General features: G+C 49.3%; 1 protein-coding gene across 16 annotated transcripts in view; it reads right to left on the minus strand.

The window, feature by feature from the left end:
* SLO2 (slowpoke 2) overlaps nucleotides 1-21,829 on the minus strand; it is a 135,361-nt gene that overhangs the window by 99,387 nt on the left and 14,145 nt on the right. Inside the window, exon 1 of one of the 16 annotated variants that reach the window (XM_025299026.1) lies at nucleotides 5,449-5,542. The exons of the other annotated variants lie outside the window; for them this stretch is intronic. The gene's annotated coding sequence lies outside the window, so the exon portion shown is untranslated. Of the gene's footprint in view, nucleotides 1-5,448; nucleotides 5,543-21,829 lie in introns of those variants that run through there. 16 annotated transcript variants of the gene reach the window in all.

Raw genomic sequence — 21,829 nt, forward strand, 5'->3', positions numbered from 1 at the left:
CGGGAAACTAACTAATGAGCCAATAAGGATGCGATTTGTCGGCCATCTATATGCGCGACTCCAACGGCGAAGGCCGGCGAAGCGCAAATTCCCGATTGGATTAAGCGATTTATGTTTGCACAAATATCCTTCGCCGTGTACACGTGACCTGGATCTCGGGAGAGAGAGAGAGAGAGAGAGAGAGAATTAAAGAGTGGGAGAGGGCGATCTTAAAATATTACACGACGGAGCTATCGATAGTCTTGGATCTGCTTACGCTTAAAGGTGGCGGCTTGATCGTTCCCATCGTCCTCTTTCTCGCGATTTTACATATTTACTGTAAGCCTCCTCTTCCTCCTCCTCCTCCGAGCTCTTGCGAGGTGCTCTCCGCCTCGAACGAGCGGAAGACGCGCTTGCAGAAGCGGCCGAAGAAGATGTGGATGTTGGCCGGTGCTCAAGGCAGGGAGAGAACGCGGGGGCAATACGTAAACAGCGAAACGCCCGGACCGGTGTACTTTGCAGGCCGATCAGAAGAAATATATTTCACTTAAGGTGTAAATATTTAAACGGCAACCTGCTGTGCGCGGCGGCGTTGCGCATCGGGACAAATAAATGGTGTTCTCCCGCCGGTGCGGCGGCGCGGCGTTCGGACGATCATGCGGATAAACGCGATAGCAAGAACGGACGAGCTGGATCAGAGGATGAGTCAAAGGATCAGGCCAGCGAGAAGAAGCGACGCGACATCACGCGCGAGCGCGGAGCGTGAGTGCGCACAAGCGCGAGTTTTCCGCCGGTCGCGAAACGGCCAAGTAAACGGCCAAGTAAATTAAAGTAAATGAAACTGTGTCACCGAGCCCTTAATTAAAGATCCCTTTCATCCGCTGTGTGTATGTATAAATGTGCACGTTGCGGGTTGCGGTACGAAGTGCCGCGGACGCGCCGCCAACTTGTTCCTCGCGACGGTTCTTTCGATCAGAGTTTGTCGATTTTATCAGCGTGGAACAGCGCGTTCTTTCTCTCTTTCTCTCTCTCCCTCCCCCCGCGATTTCCTAACATCAATTTCTAACATCAATCGAATATCTCCAACAGCGTATTTATTAAATTAAAATCGTTTCACGAAGTTCACGCGCGAGTTCACGCGAAGTCGGATACCAACGTGTCTGATATTCCGCGTCTGAGTCACTTTACGCGCGGCGAAGTGTAACAGTTAGCAGACTAAATAGTCGGCGGTACGAACGTGCTTCTTGAAAGAAGGAGGAAAAAACACGCCTCGAGTGCGCGTTAAAACGGAAGAGGCAGATGTCTATTTTCCCGCGAAATTCCGCGCGTGCACGTTCCAGTTCCCGGCCCGCGAGAACGGACGAGCGAATAATTAATTAGCGCGCAAAATTCACAAAGGCATCTCGAAGGCAATCAACGGCACGTATGCGCGATACATTATCTTCGCGGGAAACAGATGATTAATTAAATGCGATGTAAACGAATCGAAATTTAAATTTAGCGCTACCACTACATAGACGACGATTGAGTTACGTTTATCCCAAAAGCCGGGCGAGCTCATATATTCACGTGAGAACAAAAAGAGGAAACGAACGGGACAGGAAGCCGTAAAATTACAGGCGGAAAATTCCGCGAAACGCGTACACTGTCTGGCCTGCTCGACCGAGCGATAACAAAGATAAGAGGCGAGTCCGAGTGCGCGACGGATCGCGCGCTCGGCTTTATGCCGGCTGAGAAATCCGACGTTATTCGAGTTCCTGAAATTCCAGGCTTTCGTCCGGAGGCACGGAGAGAGAAAGGAGATTGAATTCAAAAACAGGTGAGAACAGCGCGCGCGGGCGCGTCTCCAAGACGAAAGATTCACCTCTGGCTGTGCTTAACCGAGGCGCGACAAGAAGGCACCGGACGGTAAACTTTCCCTCGAAGGCGCCAAAGCCTGCCGTCGGCAATCAGCGCGCGCGCAGTCCTCTTGATATTATGCAAGTTTAATTAAATCGCCTTCGGACATCGGTCATTCCCTCGGCCGGGGGGAACGCGGCCGGGGGAGGGGGAGGAGCGAGCGAGCGGGCGAGCGGGCTCTCCTCCCACGGGGCGCGTCATAAAACGTGTACAGCAGCAGCGAATTAATATTTATTTCGATTAAACAATTCTCCGGGCTCGTTTGCCTTCTTCCTTTCCGCTTGCGGGCCCGGGCGAGCTTTAATCATGCCGGCTGTTAAATTTTGATTCTACGGACGGACGCGCGCGCGCAAAACGATCCTCGGCGTTTTGAAGAGCGGATTACGCGCTAACGTTCCGTGTCGCACAGTTCACCGTAACGGGGCGTACAACTCGAGTGACCTGCGCGGGAATTTCGCGATGGGAACTCGGCAAGCTGACGTTAGTCCACCCCTCGTCCGGCTAGGTCTATTCCAGGATTTATCGGACGCAACGACGCGGCGGTCTCCGGAGAGCACTGACCAAAATACGACGCGGCCTGGTGTCAAGAGACCTCTCTCCGACATTCCTGATCCGCGACGCTCTTGTAAATAGCCCGGCTCGCGTCAAGTTGCACGTCATAAACCGCGCTATTTCTGGGGCTGCTTAAAACGGAATAAATGTCAACGACATCGTTCCGAACTTTTGTGCCTGCAGTAACGACGCGGCGCAGGGATTATCGCCCTGCGGGGAGGATGCGCAACTAGGCGAAAGAGAGAGAGAGAGAGAGAGAGAGAGGGGGGGGAGAGAGAGAGAGAGAGGGAGGGAGGGAGAGAGAGACGGACGCGAGGTTATACGAGACAAATGCACGCAGATCAAAGAGTGTGTCTCGGCGACGCGACGGAAGAATGAGACTCTTTCGACGGATACGTAATATACCGCTCGCATCCCGGGTGCCGTCGCCAGGACGAAAATGTAATAAACGCAAAAGTGCATTTCGCGAAAGCCACTGAGCGAGTCTGTGCGTCCCTTTCATCGGGCTCTCCACGGAAAACTTGTCGACAATCTTTTTGCACGACAACTTGCACGACAATCTTTTCAAACCTTGCATTTGCACTCGCGCGATATACTTTCAGAAGCTCCGAGGCGGGTCTCGAAAAATAAACCGAAGACGCCCGAGTACAATGTCAAATTCCATAACTGAGACTGACTGAGAGTAGGGAATAATGAAGGCGGAGGAAAGAAAACACACGTACACGCGAAGTCCTGCGGTGCTTTTCGTACGCGTCGCCGACGATTGATGTCCGAGTAAAAAGAGATAAAATTGTACGAACATATTTTCGGAGGTATGAACACGCGATAGTCCGCGCGATATTCTGTCGATTGAAAGTGCAAAAGGAAAGACTAGGCAGTGTTTCATATTTCGGGCAAAATTCCAGCCTCCCTTCCTCTGTCTCTCTCTCTCTCTCTCTCTCTCTCTCTCTCTCTCTCTCTCGCTTGAATGCAGACTTTTCAGTCCAGTTATCGACCTCGCTATTGCGTATACCGTTTGCAGAAACCGCGAACTTTGCCCTTTCATATCATTTCCCCGGTTACAATTCTCTGGCCTCGGAAATGCACGCTTTACGACGTTGCGACTTCATTTACGAGAGATGCGAAAGACGTAGGAAAAAGAATGAGAGGGAGGAAAGACAGAGAGCATATGGAAGGGAAGGAGAGAGCGATGAGGGAGGGGGAGGGGGAGAGAGAGAACCAAGTGTGAGTGCAGTGTCTACGTGTCCGAATGGTTCCTGTTTTGCGCGCATGCATTGAATGCATCACGATAATGGAACGCTCTCAAGGCACGTCGATACGCGGATATGTCATCTCCATCGGACCTAACCGGTCAGACCTCGGGGAATTCAGCCGTGATCTACCACGACTAAATGTCGTGTCTTAATTACAGCCACTAATTAATATTGACGCGTGCAATGTGACGTTAGCGACGACACGCAAGCGGTCACTATTAAATTTCATTTCGGAAACGGTTGCAATCAAACGCAGCGCGGAGAGATTAAAAAGCTGAGAAAAATTTGGTTCTGCAATGTTCTTCTCCCTTTTTACTTCCCTCCTCCCCCCCCTCTCTCCCCCTCTCTCTCTCTCTCTCTCTCTCTCTCGATGTGTATACATATGTATATATATATACACACTGTCCGGGATTTTTTGGAAACGAAAAATTGTGAAAATTAGTCAGATGAAACTGAAAAGAAAAGTCAAGTACCATTTTGCAAAATAATCGCAATAGTTATTAAGTTATTACTGATTGAAAATGACTACATCTAGAGGCTCTTTTAATTAATAACTCGAAAATTTGCGTACTTATTTGCAAAACGGAAAGGGATTTTTTCTTCAGAATGTCCTAATTTACAATTATATGACGGCTATTGTGTCCAGCGACAGGTTCAAGACTCAGGGTTCAGAGTTCAATATACTCATATCTATTGCCAGACACAATAGCCGTCATATAATTGTAGATTAGGTCATTCTGAACAAAAATGTCCTTTACCATTTTGTAAATAAGTAGGCAAATTTTCAAGTTGTTAATTAAAAGAGCCTCTAGATGTAGTTATTTTCAATCATTAATGACCTGATAATTACTGCGATTTTTGCAAAATGGTGCATGGCTCTTCTTCTCAGTTTCACCCGATTAATCTTCACAATTTTTCGTTCCCAAGACACTTTTCCGATCCCGGACACTCTATCTATATATATATATATATATATATACATGTATACATCGGCGGGAAACCGGGTCGTGACTTTGTTGAAAAGTTTCGCACATACTGTTCTTCCCGTGCCGCAATGCAGGAGAGTGTAAGCCGCTAATAGCGTTCACTGCGGAAGCGGGACTATCCGCACGCAACGCCGCGAAAAGTACACGTTAGACCGTCGGCCGTGCTTGTATTTTCAGACTCGGAGATTTTTCTCGTACCGTAGGTGCCACCCAAATCCGAGGTTTATCCCGCGATTATCCCGCGATCAAACCGCTCGCCGATTTTCGGCGAGCGCATGCGCGCGGAAGAGCGCTCCGGCGGCACCCCGCGCCTTAAGAGCGCCTATCAGCTAAGTCGAAGGATCGTCCAGTTGGATCTTCGCTCGATCTTCGTTTCATTCGGTTCACGAACACACAGACAGACAGACAGACAGACACAGAGACATACGCGACTAGCCCTTCGCGGATCGATACACGATGGACTTTGCCGTCAAACAATGTACGCATTCCACACAGCATGCACGGGCAAATACGATGCGCAAATCCGATAACAATGATAATGATAATGATGATGATGATGATGATGATGATGATGATGATGATGGTGACGATGATGGCAATGAGCCGTCGGCGGGTCTCGCCGCGCGGCTAATTGACAATCGATCAACGTGCTCGGTAGCATGCCAACCGGTGAAGACCGCGAGAGATCGACATCGACATCGAATACACTTACACTCAAGACATTTCGTGCAACAAGTACAACACACTTTCTCTGCTGTAGAGGTGGCTGTGCACAGTACCTGGCGATCGGTTCGCGCTTAACACTTGGAATCGCTCTAACTGGCCGGGCCTCTATCGGGCCGAGCTCTCGCCCGGCGAGAGGAGAGGTCACCTCGGTGTTCGCGCGTGCTGGCGTGTAACCGCAGCGACTGTTGCACACGTCGCTGTTCTCTCGCTCGTATGCCGGATAAAAATACGTACGTCGGGGAAGCGAGCGCGAGTTCGCCGCTGGGTAATGATACCGGTGGGGTGCTTGTAAATGTCTAGAAAATATCTCGGCTCCCTCCGCGCGCTCCCTCTCCGCAGCCTGCCCCTGGCCCTCCCTGCCTGGCCTGTCCTCCTCCTCCTCCTCCTCCCCGTCCGGGTAATTGACTAGTTTTATTTCTTCTACGGTTGTGGCCCCAAGGATAGATAAGCGCGAGGATAGGTAAGCTCCGAACCCGGCACGGTCCAATGTACGAATTGGCCGAGCCGATGGTCCACCCTTGTGTCTCTTCGTCAAAAAATATCCTCCTCCTCCTTCCTCGCTTTTGGTCTCCTCCTCTTCCCTTTGGTCCACTCGTGACTCCACCAGCGACAAGGCCAATCGAACGACGCGAGTCCTTTGTGCGCCGGACACGCGCGCGTCTCTCGTCTCTCGTGGATTGTACAAACGGTTCTAGAGCGACTCCGAGCGCGAGACGACTGCAACGGAGAGAACAAGCGGCGTAATTCATCTGTGATGAAGCGCATCCGGGAAACTCGTCGTTCCCGTCGTTGACCGTCGCGAGTCGTCCCGGCTCGGGGTCGCAGCGGCTCCGTCGGATTTACAATTTGCGGCGAGCGACGGCGCGACGGCGCGATGAATGTCCGTCTCGACGGCGATCGCTCGGAATCACCGGCGAGGCACGTCTCGTCCCTTTTTTCCGCGTCCTCTTTCCTCCCCTTCGACTCGAGTCAATCTCGGACGAAGCGGAGCGCCGCGTAAGGGGGAGGAATGCGTTTAATTAAAAATGTTACCGTCGCAGTTAGTCGAGAGCGCGTCACGCTCAAGCGGAAACGACGATCGCCGCCGATATACACAGCGGCTTTGCCGTTGGTGGTCCCTACGATGCACTTATGCGCGAGTGGCTGCGTCAAAGGGCAGATTGCTCGAATGCAGTTAGGGGATGATGTGGCGCGAGTTAAGCGTGTACACGAAGAGGACGCGGAAGGTCGCGTTTATCATAGCACGCTTGATTCGATAAGAAGAAGGCCGTGTGCATTACCGATTCTAATGCAATTCTAATGCGCGCACTGCGCACTGGAACGAAGTGCTGCGTTGCACATTCGTGGCGGGGCACGAGCGAGACCGCGAGCAAATGTCGCGCGGAGTGTTCGGAGGCAGCTTCTTCTCTCGCGAAAGCAGCGGGAGCAGGAGTTTTCAACCGTGACGTTACTTATTGGCGCAACGAGTGATCGAGTTTACCGATTGCATCACCGCATCATCATCGACGATCATCGCGCGGAATTCCCGCCGCGCCTGAATAATTTCAGGCGAAATCGCGTTTACAGAATTTTCGCCGTCGTCCGGTAATTTGTTTGGAAATTTGGAAATTGCATGATCAATCGATCGGCCGACCGGCCAGGCCCGCGTTTCCGCGGGCACCTCGCGTTACGTCGTTAAATTTTGTTTGAGAAACAATTAGACCGCGTCCCAGCGTGAAAATTATGCCGCGAGCGCGCGTATCGAGCTACGGCAGATAACGCGCGCCCGTACTTCGTCAAGCATGGGCGATGCGATATTTCGTAGATATTCATTTCGCCGTTCTCGCGCACCTCATCGAGAGAGAGAGAGAGAGAGAGAGAGAGAGAGAGAGAGAGAGAGACCGTCTCTTCGTTACAAAATCTTATTCCCGGGGACGAGATCGTCGGAGAAACTAATTCGTTCGAGGAAATTGCAGCCGTGTGACACGTCGATCGAGAGAGCGGCAGGGAGAGCGAGAGAGAGAGAGCGAGAGAGAGAGAGAGAGAGAGAGAGGGAGGGAGGGAGAGAGAAGGAGAGAGAGAGATATCTAGAAGAGTTCCTCAAAAAAAAAGAAGAAAAAGAGGAAACTCTTGATAACCACCGCCGTATACGCGAGAATCAACTCGATAACGGAGCGGTTAGAATAGAGTTAGAACGTCAGAAAATTCACCGTGGTCCTTGATATCGGTGTTGCCGCCATCGGCGATTCAAGTCAAGAAAACGAATTCATACGTCTCGGTCTGCGGCGATATTCCGAAGAATAGCTCACGACGAGAGGAATATCGCGCGGATATTGTGCGCGAACTTGAAATTTGTGTTCGCTAAGAATTTCCACGGGTGCTCTCTCTCTCTCTCTCTCTCTCTCTCTCCTTTCTCAGCGTAGCCTTTATCCGGAGATCCTAATTTTAGACTACGGGCGTAAGATTCTATTTGCGTCGGCCGACTGAGCTTTGTTAATATCGTGACCGAGTAGCGGTAAGTTCGACTGGTATTTTGCATTGTGTCGCAGGAGTTGCAGGCAGCCAGCGCGAACGCTCGTGCGCTTGAGAGTTGGAGGTCGAGAGAGGAAGGAGAGAGGGAGAGAGCGAGAGAGAGAGAGAGAGAGAGAGAGAGAGAGAGAGAGAGAGAAACGGCAGCACTCGGCGTGCATATTAAGAGAACCTTCAGCTTCTGGTACGTCTGTAGTTCGGCTGAGTAAGCGAATCTCGAAGCAAAGACGAAAACTCGCCAGTCGATTGAGCCGCCAACTTTTTCGCCTCGTACCACATTCCTCATTCAGCGTTCTATGAAGCGTCGAATGCCGCGCGCGCAGTCGCCCATATATCGTCCATAATATCGCGGCTATATCGCGCGGGGCTCGTCTACTCTCTCGGCGGACTCGTCGTCGGTCGATATATTCGGAATAACGCAGACGCGGCCGTGCGGTATATCGATATTTCACGCGAATCTGACGTCTCGTTTCACCAACATGACCGATACGTTCCATCCGAGCCAACAAATCTTCCGACGGAGTACGCAGACGACGACGACGACGACGACGACGACGACGACGTTGTCGCCCGCATTTACATGTTTATCGCGTGAAAGCGCATTACGCCGCGGAAAAGGTGTGATCCTCGTCGGCGGCGACCGTGTGCGGCCAACTGGCGGAACTTTACAACCGAATAAGCTCAATTTGTAAAGCAAAGACCCGGACAAAGATAACTTAAAAGCCGTAACTTAACTGTCTCTCCCGCGCAGGTGTACGTAACAATATTATTACATCATTGATACATGCTGAGCGAACAGCGGCAGTTACCCAAGTCCGATCGATAAACGTTTGCTTTTGCTCACTGTGTTCGCGTAATTTGCGTCAAATTACTCCGCATGTAACGACGCAAATAGTAATTTCACGCAGGGAAGATGCAGAGTCCTTGTATACGCATAAATGAAACGTGAGATAGCGAGAGAGATTAAGGCACTTTATTCAGCCACGCACATGTGTCGACGAACCGAGTCGATAATTTTGCACGTGAAAGTTCCACGCCGCGAGATAACCGCGCTTTACTCCCACGTTACGCAAATTTCCAAAGGACCAATAGTCTCTCGCGGCGCAACTTTCGTCGCAGCTTCTGCTCGACGAGTCGCTCGCCAAATTACACCGCACACTTGCGATCGGTCGATCGCTCGCTCCAGAGGGAGAGGGGAGAAGAGAAAAAACTTGATTATCACTCTAAATCCTCCAGGTAAGATGAAAAGCTGAGGGCCGCGAAGCACAGACGCGAAGCGATACGAATGACGATAGTAATTCCGAGAGGCGACGTCGTGTAATCAACTTTCCCCGTCGCCGGCCGTCGAGAGGCAGGCAGGCCACGACGGCGAGCGGGCGGCCGGGCGGACCGGGTGAATTGCTGGGAAAATTAGCCCAGGTCATCAGTTTCCTGCCGCATTTTCGACAGGGCGCACTCGATTATTCTCGCGAGCCGCGCCGGATCAGTCAGATATCGTACGACGAGTCAAGAGCGGCCGTTTCAGAGCTTACACGAGGGATGAGATTAGCGTTCCGTCACGACGCATGCGCACATCACCGAGTCGTACACTGAGAGAAAAGTATATGATATTTGGAACTATAACGATATAGTAACTAAATTATACTCCGAAGTATCATATTTACAGTAAGTATTACCATAATATCGGTAATAATTGCGATATAGGCATAGTATAACTAGCATAGTGTAACTAAATATAATATGTTTACTAAGAATTATAGTAAGTTAAACTTAAATTATTGTATGGATACAAATATAAAATGGTAGGTAAAAGTAACTCTTTTGTACAGTCAATATTTGCTAAATGATGACAGATGTAACTATATGAATATTAAATCTCACTATATTTGTGAATGAGAAATTACCATACATGTGATAAAAGTAACTAAACAGTTATTTCAGACAATCATTGACTATATATTTTTGTTTATTCTACTATATTTTGCAGGTTCCACGAACTATAAAAATATGCTTGACGGCGAAATGAACTATAAAATATAGTGAGATTATAGTTAATTCAATTATATTTTTCTCAGTGTACGTGCTGAATAAGGCTTGCTTGTGTATCCGATGATGGAAGCCGAGTACACGGGAGGGTTGCAAAACGCGGCGGAAAAGTTCCTTCTTTTCGATCTCTCGTCATCTCTCGCTGATTTCTCTCGTTCGGCCAGTCATCGCGTAAACGCCATTGCTGCGAGGAATCCATTATAGCCGAGACTACTTATATTCCATTAGCTTGGCCCGTATGTTATCCCGCCGCCTAAACTCGCGATTGAAAGCGCCACTAAGTCTGTAAATGGTGTTCTCATCAGCGTGAACACGAGCGTGAGATCGAATCGGATTCTGTCGGAGGAAGCGCTTCGTTGTCGAACGATGCGCGATCATCCCGATCGTTGCCTATAATTACTCCGTCTAATGGCTGTCTACTAATTTAACGGCGGCGAGATCGCCGGGGACGCGGAGAATATTCGATTAATTGCGAAGCTTTTCATCCGATCCCGTGGTTGTCGCAGAGAAAGTATTCCGCCACAACGTCGTCGTCGTCGTCGTCGTCGTCGTGGTCGAAGCAGGCGACGGCGACGCGGCGCTTGAGTGCGGCTCAAGAAGTCGTGGATAAAATTAAAGCTCGAAATCCCGCCGCGCGTTGCGACGACGGCGGCCGCGATCTTTAATGAAGCGATATTGCGCGCGTCGAGCGAGCAGAGAGCTTTTTCTCGCCTTCGCGCGATTGGCACGCCGAACGATATTCCTGCTTCGCAGTGTTGCCTACGCGACGCGTTCTGTGTGCCGAGATTCTCCTCGTCTGCGGGGAAGCGGCACTTATTGCCCGTAATCTCGGTCGTGATGAAAAGCGAGTGACACGTCTCATAGTCTCCGTTCCGTCGCGATTACCGCCGGCGGACGCGACGTGCAAATGCAGAGAGAGAGAGAGAGAGAGAGAGGAGAAAAAGAGCGGTGACCTTAGTAATGGAAAAAGTTTCCGTCACGATTGCGGATTACAAAATCGATATCGTGAGGAATTGTCCATTTGCTCGCGTGATTATACTCGCGCGACGATTCGACGCCGATGCGAACCATCATTGACGAGAAACGACAGCGCGAATGGAGGAACGACAAGAGAAGTGCATGCACTGACAAGGACTCGGCGAAGGATTTTGTGATTAAATTCGCCGATCGGGTGACGTCGCTCGGGTAACCTTAAGACCGTATCACACTAGCGACTCGCGGCTGCGACTGCGACTGCGATTGCGATTGCGATTTTTTGTTTTCCAATCACACTTGCGATTGGCGATCGCGGCTGCGGCTAAATACTGTTAACATACTGTCACACGTACAATCTCAGAGAAGGGGTTTACATTCTACGAGATCTACTAAATAATAATCTATCTCCTTATTAAATTGTTTTGACATTTAAAAAAAAAATATGTAACACATAAAACAACACTAGATATAACCTTATTCTAATGATCGCCGACTTCTACATACTATTAAATAAATGTGATTATGACGAGCGGGTCACGTGATTATACGGAGTTCTGTGATTGATCGCGACTGCGGCTGCGACTCGAAAAATGGACAGCCGTCCAAACGATAGTCGCTTCCTGATTGGTCGAGGAAGAGTCGCAATCGCAATCGCAGCCGCAGCCGCAGTCGCGAGTCGCTAGTGTGATACGGCTATTAGACGAATCGACGAACAGCGGCAACGGCTTCCATTTTCTCGCTCGGACAAATCTGTTTATGTTACAGGCGGGGAGCGAGTTTATTTAATTCTACCTCTCCGACAAATTCCGAGAACGATCGAAACGAGATACTCGTGGCGTCTGATTGATTCTGCCTCTCCCCTCCTCCTCCTCCTCCTCCTTCTCCTCCTCCTCCTCTCTCTCTCTCTCTCGCGAACACTCCGCAGACGGGAGTAGAAATTATGCTCGTGTAACAAGCTCCACCACTTTTCCAGCCAGAGTTTCCTATCGATACTGCTTTACAAATACTGGTAACATATCGATCTTACGTGTCTCGGCGCTCTCAAGTAAAATAACGGATCGCGAAAAAATGAAACCCCCTTACACTGCAAACCCGAGTGTGTTATTTTGACGCGTATAAGCTGAAGCTTCCTTTGCGCGTATCTTGTCGTCTTAAACGACAACACGTTTAACACGTTTAAACGCGTTAAGTGATATCGAAATGCATCAAATGACGTGATTTCAGACGACGAAAAACGCGTGAAGAAAGCTTCGGTTTATACGTGTCAAAATAACACACTCGGGTTTGCAGCGTAGTCCCCACCCTTTACGGATGATTTCGCGCGGGAATCCTCGCGAGCGAGCGAGAGAGCACCGAGACTTATAGCGGGCCATATGTCTGCAATAATTGCCGGCGCATTTCGCAAACCTCGAAATCTTATTAAAGGTCATTACGCGAACGCCGCGCCGGCAGATGCATCCACGAAAGGCACATTCTACCGTCGTGATCTCCGCGTAAATGTAGGTCGACGAGTAACATGCAAATCGCCCGGACGTACACGGTAATCCGGCAATAACGTCCGCGAATTACGAAAGCCGCTACAATCTCGGCGCCACGTGCGGAATTAAGCGGGAACTCAATAATCATGGTGATGTAATGATGTTACAATGTCCCGATCGCAAACAACATCTTCTTGTCGTTTCGGCGTCGCTTCGTCACGATGGATGATCCCTGATCGGACATCGGAGGCGATCAGCCGAAACCGGCCGGTCGTTCCTCGACGAATCGCGATCCTCGGAGGGATATTTGCCGAGGAATAAAGAAGTGTCCGCGAGAACGAGCCGACAGCTTCCTCCCGCCTAATGACCAGCTAGCTGTGCCTGTTTGCGCGAGAACGAGAGACGGAAATCGGACAGTTATGTCGAAGAAGACAAATCTACTTGAAGTAGCGTAACAGTCTCGAGCATATTTTTCGACCGACGAAGACGACGACGAACAAACAAGACAACGAGAGAACGTCGTCAGACTGATAGAATTAAGCACCGCCCGTGAAAAGGTTGCGCGGCGGCGGCTCGACGGGAGATACTCTCCCGTTGCCAGAGCGAGAAATAACTTCGTTCGGGGCTCATTAAAGTCGAATTAATAGAAACCGCTGTTTCACCGGTAATTAATTACGCTCGTGCAGTTAAATCGCCAATTGCGATTTTCGCTAAAACTGCTTGCAATCGCTGCGAGGAGAAACTTGCGGCGAACGAGTGTACGCACGCCTACGGATAATCGATATCCCGCTCGCGAGTGCCATCAGCTACTGGACTCGCTGTAAGACCGGTCGGATGTAAATTTCCATAAATCTCGTGCCCCGCCTCCCAAATTGAAACGCAAACGTGAGCGGACTTAAGCATAACAAACCGGTATAAACGCATATTCGCAAAGTCAATTATCCCGCCGGATGCTGTGTTTCCCCGCAAATTTCGCGCGATTCCGCATGTAACATGCAAATGGCGATCTATATTTAGCGCACAAATTGCGAAGAGTTCGGCGCACGCGGGACATTTATGCCGTTTGCGGGAATCGGATTTCACGCGGTCATCGCGTCGCGCCGTTAAAAGTGTCCCGCACGTACGATGTTTCCGAGTCTCAAGCGCGCAATTTTCGATTACGAAAATTGAGGCAGAAAAAGAATAAAATAAAATAAAACGTCTCGAGGAAGAGGAAAATTTCATGACGACGTCCAGCCATATACATATGTATATTTTTTTTAATAAAAATATCGACGCCATGCAGCGTCCTCTGCCGAAATTTACGCTCGAAATGTCGACGAATATTAAAAAACCATTTCAAACTTTTCACCGAGCGTTATTCCACTTCCTTCCTCTCTCTCTCTCTCTCTCTCTCTCTCTCTCTTTTTTCCTTTCTCTTTTTTTGGCGCTCGTTAGCCACCGGTGGTTTCGTCCCCCGAGTGTAAACGTTCATTCACCGAATACGATTGTCCGCTTCGGGGTTTCCCAGGCGGGCTCGCAGGGTAAATTCGGCTCTCAACTGGATTTCCGGAGGAATAACGAATGTAGCCATACCGGTGCGAAGAATAAGACGGCGGAGGAAAGCGGAATTGGACTCGAAGTCGATCGTGAGCGTAATAAGCCCGCGCGAATCAGCCGCATGGCCACGATCGAACGGGCACGACAGGGTCTGAAGGAAGGGTCGCTAGGCGCGAGGGAGGAGGGGAAATAACGAAAGAGCGCCCCCGAGGCGAAGAACGGTGCACTTGGGAGTGCGCGCCTTCATTGCGAAAGTGCCAATTAGCGAAAGTGTATCGTCTCGCGAAAAGGATTTCGACGACCTCGTTCTGTCCCGTCCGCTGCAGCGAGATTGAATCGCTTATAACGTCGGCGACTTGCGACATGCGAGACTCGATTGAGTGTCTCCGTATGTTCGCAAGAGAGAGAGAGAGAGAGAGAGAGAGAGAGAGAGAGAGAGAGAAAGGTGGATGAATGAGAGGAGGGGGCGGGAGAGTGGAGAGGATGAGAAAATTTCACTCGGCGCAAGGATCGATTCGCCACATCAAACATCGTTCTAACTGGAGATGATGGCGCGCTGTCGTGCATAGTTTCACGTCTGCAAATTCGTCACCGCCACATCTGCGGCCACGTAGCCGATATAGATTTTCACACCGAGGCACCCTCCCCCGAGACACACGCGAGAGAGAGAGAGAGAGAGAGAGAGAGAGAGAGTGTGAGAGAGAGAAAGAGTGTGAGAGAGAGAGAGAGAGAGAGAGAGAGAGAGAGAGAGAGAGAGAGAGAGAGAGAGAGTGACTCAATCTTCTTTTTCGGCGGAGCGCATTTGAATTTTGCCCGCGGCCGTCCCGGCGGATAATCGTCGGCGGATCGTGCGAATCTGCCTCGCATATGGGAATCTGCGCACGAATATCACTTAATAGCCGCGTAATTATCATTGGCCAGCCTACTTATCGCGCCACGAGCAACCGCGGGATATCAATCAAATACGCGCGAGCGGACACGTGAGCGGGTCGTGAATTTGTACGATTTGCACGCGACGTACAGACATGCGTACAGACATGACGCAAGTATGCGTCTTCCGCACAAGCGGCCGTAATTTTAAAAGTGCGCGAATGCAAGTACAGAGAATCTCTATTAACAAGCATTACAGCGCCAAAGAGCACCGCGCGACGCTCGAATGAAATTACACTCGCAGGATCGGGCCCTCTCTCTCTCTCTCTCTCTCTCTCTCTCTCTCTCTCTCTCTCTCTCTTTCCCTCCCTCCCTCCCTCACTCTCACTCTCTCTCTCATTATCTCTCATATTCGCAATTTTAACCACTCGACAGATTTCATTTCGGAACTTCCCGAGCCGGAATCACTTCTGGCACACATGAAGATGAAAATATTTCTGGTCTATAAGATAATATTGTTAACAGTACTGCGCTTCGTTGAAATATCAATAAGATTCCGCTGTTCATTTGCCGCGATATGTTGTCTTATTATTTTATTAGACTTTCTGAACGCGCGGTAGGGCAATCAAGCGGGACAGGGCTGAGAGAAATCTTGTCCTCCTCTCTCTCTCTCTCTCTCTCTCTCTCTCGCGGGAAAAGATAGTACATATATTTCCCCGTAGAGATATATCTTTCTATTTCACGGACATGTTTCACGCCACCGTCGACCGTGGTGTCGGGCGTCAGAAATTAAAAGCCACGGTGACAATGGAAGAAAGACGAAAAATTAGCATAAACATTTCGCGGAAAGGAAGAAAAGAGCGTTAAAAATGCGTCGAATGGTGAATTGAGTTCAGCCGCGAGTGACAGTGAGTGCTTAATCTTTAATGGAATATTTTATATACGTCGCAGGTTAATTACACTTTTAGTGGCGGTAGATGCATGCGCGATGCAATTATCCATATAACGGAGGAGCAAAAAGGAAGGGCACTCCTTGCTTTACATATCTCTCTTTCGTCGCGCGTGAGTCCTGTGTAACTCGCGCGCGCGCACGTGTTCATTTTTAAATTAGAAATTCAACCGAGCGCTCGTCCACGCGTTCGCGAGACGCGAGGTTATTTCGACTCAGTTTCCAACGCATTTCGTTACGGACGCCAAGTCGAACGTCAGCGAAGTCAACGTTCTCCCGCATATCCCGTCCGAAAATCACGCAACACAACCTCGTAAACTAGAAGACATGCATGTTCCACGGCCGTTTATTTGCACAGATGTGCGCTTGAACGTGTGTTTCGCGGATTATGTCAAATATACACCAATCATCGCTTCCGATTCTATCTAAATTTCAAAAACAAACCGGCTGATGGATATCGATTTGCAGAGTACACACCCGTTTCACGATGCCGCGAACAGGATATGAATATGTGAGTTACGTATTATAACTCGAGAGAGACAAACGAGAGAGAGAGAGAGAGAGAGAGAGAGAGAGAGAGAGAGAGAGAGAGAGAGAGAGAGAGGGAGAGAGAGAGAGAGGGAGAGAGAGATGTACTACATGTACGGTAACGATATCTGTACTCGTCTTTCACTTTCGTACCCAATATGTGCCGAGCTATATGGGCCCGGATAGGACTGCATGTCTCTTCAATAATTCAAGAGACGAGACGAATTTCTAGCATGTACTCCGTTCGAAAGCACCGTCAACGGGGAATGAAACTTTGCGAAAATTCTCACGTTAGATTGCTCGCCGAGCGAAACGTTCGCGCCGGTAAAATCTCGCTGTATATTCGCCCGTTGACGGAAATCGTTGTAGATTCGATCTCAACGTACGTTTGTGCCGATTTAATTAACATTCGCGAGTCGACGAACCAAGTCGGCGTGCAAGAAATCGGCAACGACGTCGCATGACGACGCGACGATGACGAGAGCGTTTAAAAAGAACGACGACTCGTCGTCGAGCGAATTCGGGATTAAGAGTCACGATCGCGCAATAATCTGGCGAGCCGCACTCGCGACTATTCTCCGGTTTTTTCATCGTCTGCCATTCAACCGTCTCATATTTGCAATGGCCCCGTTACTACGAACAATGGGCACGCAGCCACTCAGATTGAAGCTGGATTAATTACGGAATCAATCTGAGACCTCTCCGTCGTCAGTCCTCGACGACGCTTTCCAATTTGTTACCTCCTCGTCGTTTGTCCGTCTCATTATCCGCCCGCCGGCAATGCCGCTTTTTTACGACGCTGCACCTTACTTCGCAACCTGATCACTGTCGCCGTTTGTTCGCGCGCGCGCGCGCAAGGCACTGATATTACTTTTGATCAAAGACTCCGCGCATATTGCATGAGAAGCGGTTCCTTACGCGAGATATACACGGGAAGTCGTATATTTTTTCCATTGCCTTATTTTTCACCGCACGTCCTCGACTTTTTCCTGGACTTGGTTTTTACGCTTTTCATTCGATCTTTCTGGTTTTATGTGAAAGTTCCGCTTTGATTACGCCTAAAAAATGTAACGTTTATGTGGATAAAATTTCTCGATCGAACCGTGGGGTTTTATAACCGACGAATTCTGCCTTCATCTATTATTCTTCCGTTTTATATGTGTTATTTAAAATATAGGAAATTAAAGTTATTGTATTTTTTTTAACAAGATAAATTCTTCTGTCCCTGCACTATTACAAGATATATTCGTGAAATTGTAAAGAAATGAGAAAAAACTACAATATTCTCTCCGCGTATTCACCGTTCCGACAATAAATTGACGATTTTATCTCTTTAATATAACAATGTGTAAAATTGCTCGAGGTACGTTCATGGAATTTACTAAGTTATAGAAGCGACGGAAATATGGTAATTCTTGGAATCAAATCTCGCTACGAATTTGCTATTCAAAAACGTCCCGACCGAAGGGGCGTGTCTTGACTCGGAGGAAACGTCATTCAAATTTGTCGGACGACGGAATCTTATCGAGTCGATTTCGATGAGGGACGTAGAACATGGCGACCGCGCCGGAATTGTACGCGGAGGTTGAACAACGGACCTTAATAAGATCGTGGCGGTTGTGACAAGATTAATTACAGCCACCATGAAATTGTATGTTCATTAAAACACGATATGAAGATAGGGCGAGTCAGCGCCGTTAATTAATGAAACACCTGCATTCCGAAGCCAAGCGTGCCGCGAGCGGAAGATTTTCGCACGGTGCGACTAACACGTCGCGCAGTGTTTGAAATTATACAATACAATTACCCGGCGCATATGTCGCCGGGTAATTGTATGAACGCGAATTGGATCTCCGGGCCGACGAAGTTCAGGAAATATTTGTCTCGTCGAATTGAACAGAATTATCTGCGCCGGATTATTTACACAGGAAAAGATACTAGCGAAAACTGAATCAATTATCCACCCATGCGATATCTCCGATAAAATGCTCGTTGTTCGTTACCGAAATCGATCGCGACCATTTTTTATCCTCTTTTCAATCATGAATGTTACGTCGACAACGTTCGTGATGGGGGTGTCGTGTTTACGAAACACAGGTATCTAAAAAAAACCCAAGCGATTGTGTCCATCGAAAGGGGAAAAAACGTACAATGGAATTTTGTTTAATTGCGAGAATCGCCATTTCAGATCGATATACGCCGGAATCATTTGGAAAATCACTTGGAAAACATTTCGGGCAGTCTGCGCGAAGGTTCGCGTAATCCTCTCGATTAAAGGGCGCGCGTGTTGGGTAACTTCGGCAAGATTGAATTAATTTTGGTTGCACCAATCGGCCTGCGCGAAAGTCGCGCTGCGCTCATTAATTATGCACAGTGCGGCAAACTTGTCGCCATACGCTCGTCCGTGTTACATCGTCTTCACCGATAATATGTGCTCCGCTTCACGAAAGCTCCGAGGATTCGGGGGTGGCGATGGTTTACGAATCACCGTTCTCTCTGGTATTTGTTCCAATTATTTTATTGGGTGCCTCTCTCTCTCTCTCTCTCTCTCTCTCTCGCACGCGCGCGTGTGACGCGCATTGAAGTCTCTTCCGCACGAGCCCCAGTCTCTCGCAATGCGATATTTCATATCTAAATAAATTTATATTCGCACATTCGAATATAAGCGAACTGTAATGTTCACTCGCGCCTCGCTCGATTTAAAGCATAAGTCTGCCGCCGAGGAGACGCAGACTCGAACGATTGAATTTCAGACCGAAGGGGCGGCCAATGCGGACGCTGAAAGCGTAAGCAATACGTCAAGATTTGCCAGTGCGCCAAAAAAGGAGTCGATAGTGATTGAACGCGCGGAATTGCTTCTTTAGACTGATTAAAGAATGTCCCGCGAGTAAACGAGACGAACTTTTTTCTATTGTTTTCGTCCGCGTGTAAATACCACTTAAAAGAGATGCTGGGAATAGAAGGTCAGGGCGGTAAGTGGTTATCATTTTGCAAAATGATGCTGTCAATGTCACGGGGAAGGGGGGTAGGGGCGTTTCCAATATGGCCCGACGCCGATCACTATATTGGAAAGTTACATACGCGCTCGAACGCGTGCACATTGTAAATGCACGGCGTTTAACCGTCCCTCATCCTCCTGCCCCGCTAAATAATCATACTTTTCGATCGCGCATTATTATTAAGCGGCCGTGTTATTAACCTCGATGAAACATTTAATAAATATTCGCAACGTACGCCCGCGACGAAATGAAATGACGATTAATCGAGACAGAGTAAATGAGTTTGGCAGGCAACGAGAGAGGGATTCCGCGCGATCTTGTTTTGCGCAAATTTTTGCGAGCTAAACGAAAGCGGCAGTTTTACTTGTGCTCGCGGACCTGAAAATATTTTTTACATTTCCACCTCGCAAATATTTATGCCGCCAATTTATGTGCGCCAAGGGAGTCGAGTGTTTTTTTATCTCTCGTGGGATTTGTGGAAATGTGTGCGAGATGTGAACAAACAATCAATCAACGTTTCACAGGTTTCTCCCGAAAGCGACTCTTCTCTTATCGCCCACGGGGTCTAATCAGTTAATTGTTTTCTCTCTTTCTCCTTCGTGAGTTGCTGCTCACCGCCTCATCTTTATGACCTTCTCGCGAGCTCGAGCTCCTTTTATAATTGCCAATGTCACGGGATTAAGTCGTCATAATATGGCAATCGTGATTGGGCCGTCGTCGAGGGACGAGTCATTGTATCCTTCTCATCGGAAGGAATCTAATCATTACGTTCATCGGGCTAATTGATTTCGACCGGTCGAGCCCTTCTAATCTCCTTCCGCGTTTCATTATAGTCGCGCTGCCATAAGCATCTTCGAACACGATCGATTTATTGGCCCCGTCCTAACAGGTGGATGGACTTTTATTCTGATCTAGGATAACGTTAAGCTGATAGCACGGGCTGATAATACGATCCGTATGTTATAGGGACCCCGCCGTAATAACGAGCGGAAGCGCAAAAAACCACTTGGGACTAGGAGAAGAGCGACGGAGAAGAGAAGTTGAGCTGAAATGTTGAGCCAGCATTCTGTGAGTCAGCGATTACGAGCTGAATTAAGACAGACGGAGTATACACACCGCAATCATGGCGCGCGAAGTCGCGTAGACACTTTCAGTCAAAAATATTAGCTCGGAGATATCAGCCACTTGTTGTGATGGATGAGGGTAGCCGCCGAAACAAATACTGCGAGAGCTTCCCAGCTTATTCTCGACTCCGCCATTAATCGTCGTAATCTGCGTATTCGTAGCGAGCAACCTCCTCCCCCTCCGCGTAAAACGCGAGGTAACCGCGCGCGGGTTAATCGTCTCGGAAATTACTCGGCGAAGATCTCGAAAGAGCTCCGGAACGGAACGGTTGCGCGATTTAATCGACGTTAATTGCGATAAGCGAATTACCGGCAGCCCGCTATCATGTCTGACACCGAGCCGACGCACGAGACAGAGAGAGAGAGAGAGACAGAGAGAGAGAGAGAGAGAGAGAGAGAGAGAGAGAGAGAGAGAGAGAGAGAGAGAGAGAGAGACGCGTGCACGCGACCATGGGTGCACCTACGAGGTAACATGGGTTAATAAAAATACATGGGAATGCGCCAACACAATCGGATACACTCGCACGCGTCTCAAGATGGCGTCCGCGCGCGCACGTGCGACGAATTTGAACCGGGTGTCTCGCACACCCAGCCGTTATCCCGCCGAGTGAGCCCCGAGGAACGAGATACCGGCGAGCCATCCAATTGATGAGCGAATTGATAGAAAGGACGTCACGTTATCTCTTAATCGAGAGACATTCCTAGCCCGACTCCGACGAAGGCGAAATACGCGGAGGAAAACAAAATGATCTCAGACTCTCCCCCATAGGATCTCGTCTCGCCGATCGAGTCTTAATCTCCAACCGCTACACCAAACGACACGGTATAAATGGCACGAGGGTGTATGTGTGTGTGTGTGTGTATGTATACGCGGGTTTACGTGCGTCAATGTGTAACGGAATCATAAATGTTGCTGTAATAAAGACGAGTTATGTCTAGCAGAAGACTATAGAACCGCAGAAAAAGAAGAAAGAAAAAGAAAGAGAGAGAGAGAGAGAGAGAGAGAGAGAGAGAGAGAGAGAGAGAGAGAGAGGAGTTAAAGTTGGAGCTGGCGTTCCGCGCGCGAGCAGTGCGTAAAGGACAAAAGAACAGGAGCGTCTTTTCCGCGAGCGGTAAGAAAGACGCGGGGGAAGAGCCGCGAGAATCGATAAGCGGATGGCCGGCACAGGATCGCACAGGACCGGGACCGGGGACGGCGATCGTATCGCGGTGACCGCGCCTCGATGCGTCAAACATTCAGCGAGCAGCCGTCCGAATATACCTCGAGACCGGTTCTCCTCCGCGGAGTACCTCCTGGACACCGGGAGCGCTCGCTCGCAGGAGTCGGGCGCCATAATCTCGCGAGATCCTCCGGACGTGCTGCGACGGCGGTGGCGACGGCTGATTAGCGAGCGACGACGAGTCGCGACACCGAGGTG

This window comes from Harpegnathos saltator, unplaced genomic scaffold (assembly GCF_003227715.2).
Source record: "Harpegnathos saltator strain DR-91 unplaced genomic scaffold, Hsal_v8.6 scaffold250, whole genome shotgun sequence".
Taxonomy (NCBI): Eukaryota; Metazoa; Arthropoda; class Insecta; order Hymenoptera; family Formicidae; genus Harpegnathos; species Harpegnathos saltator.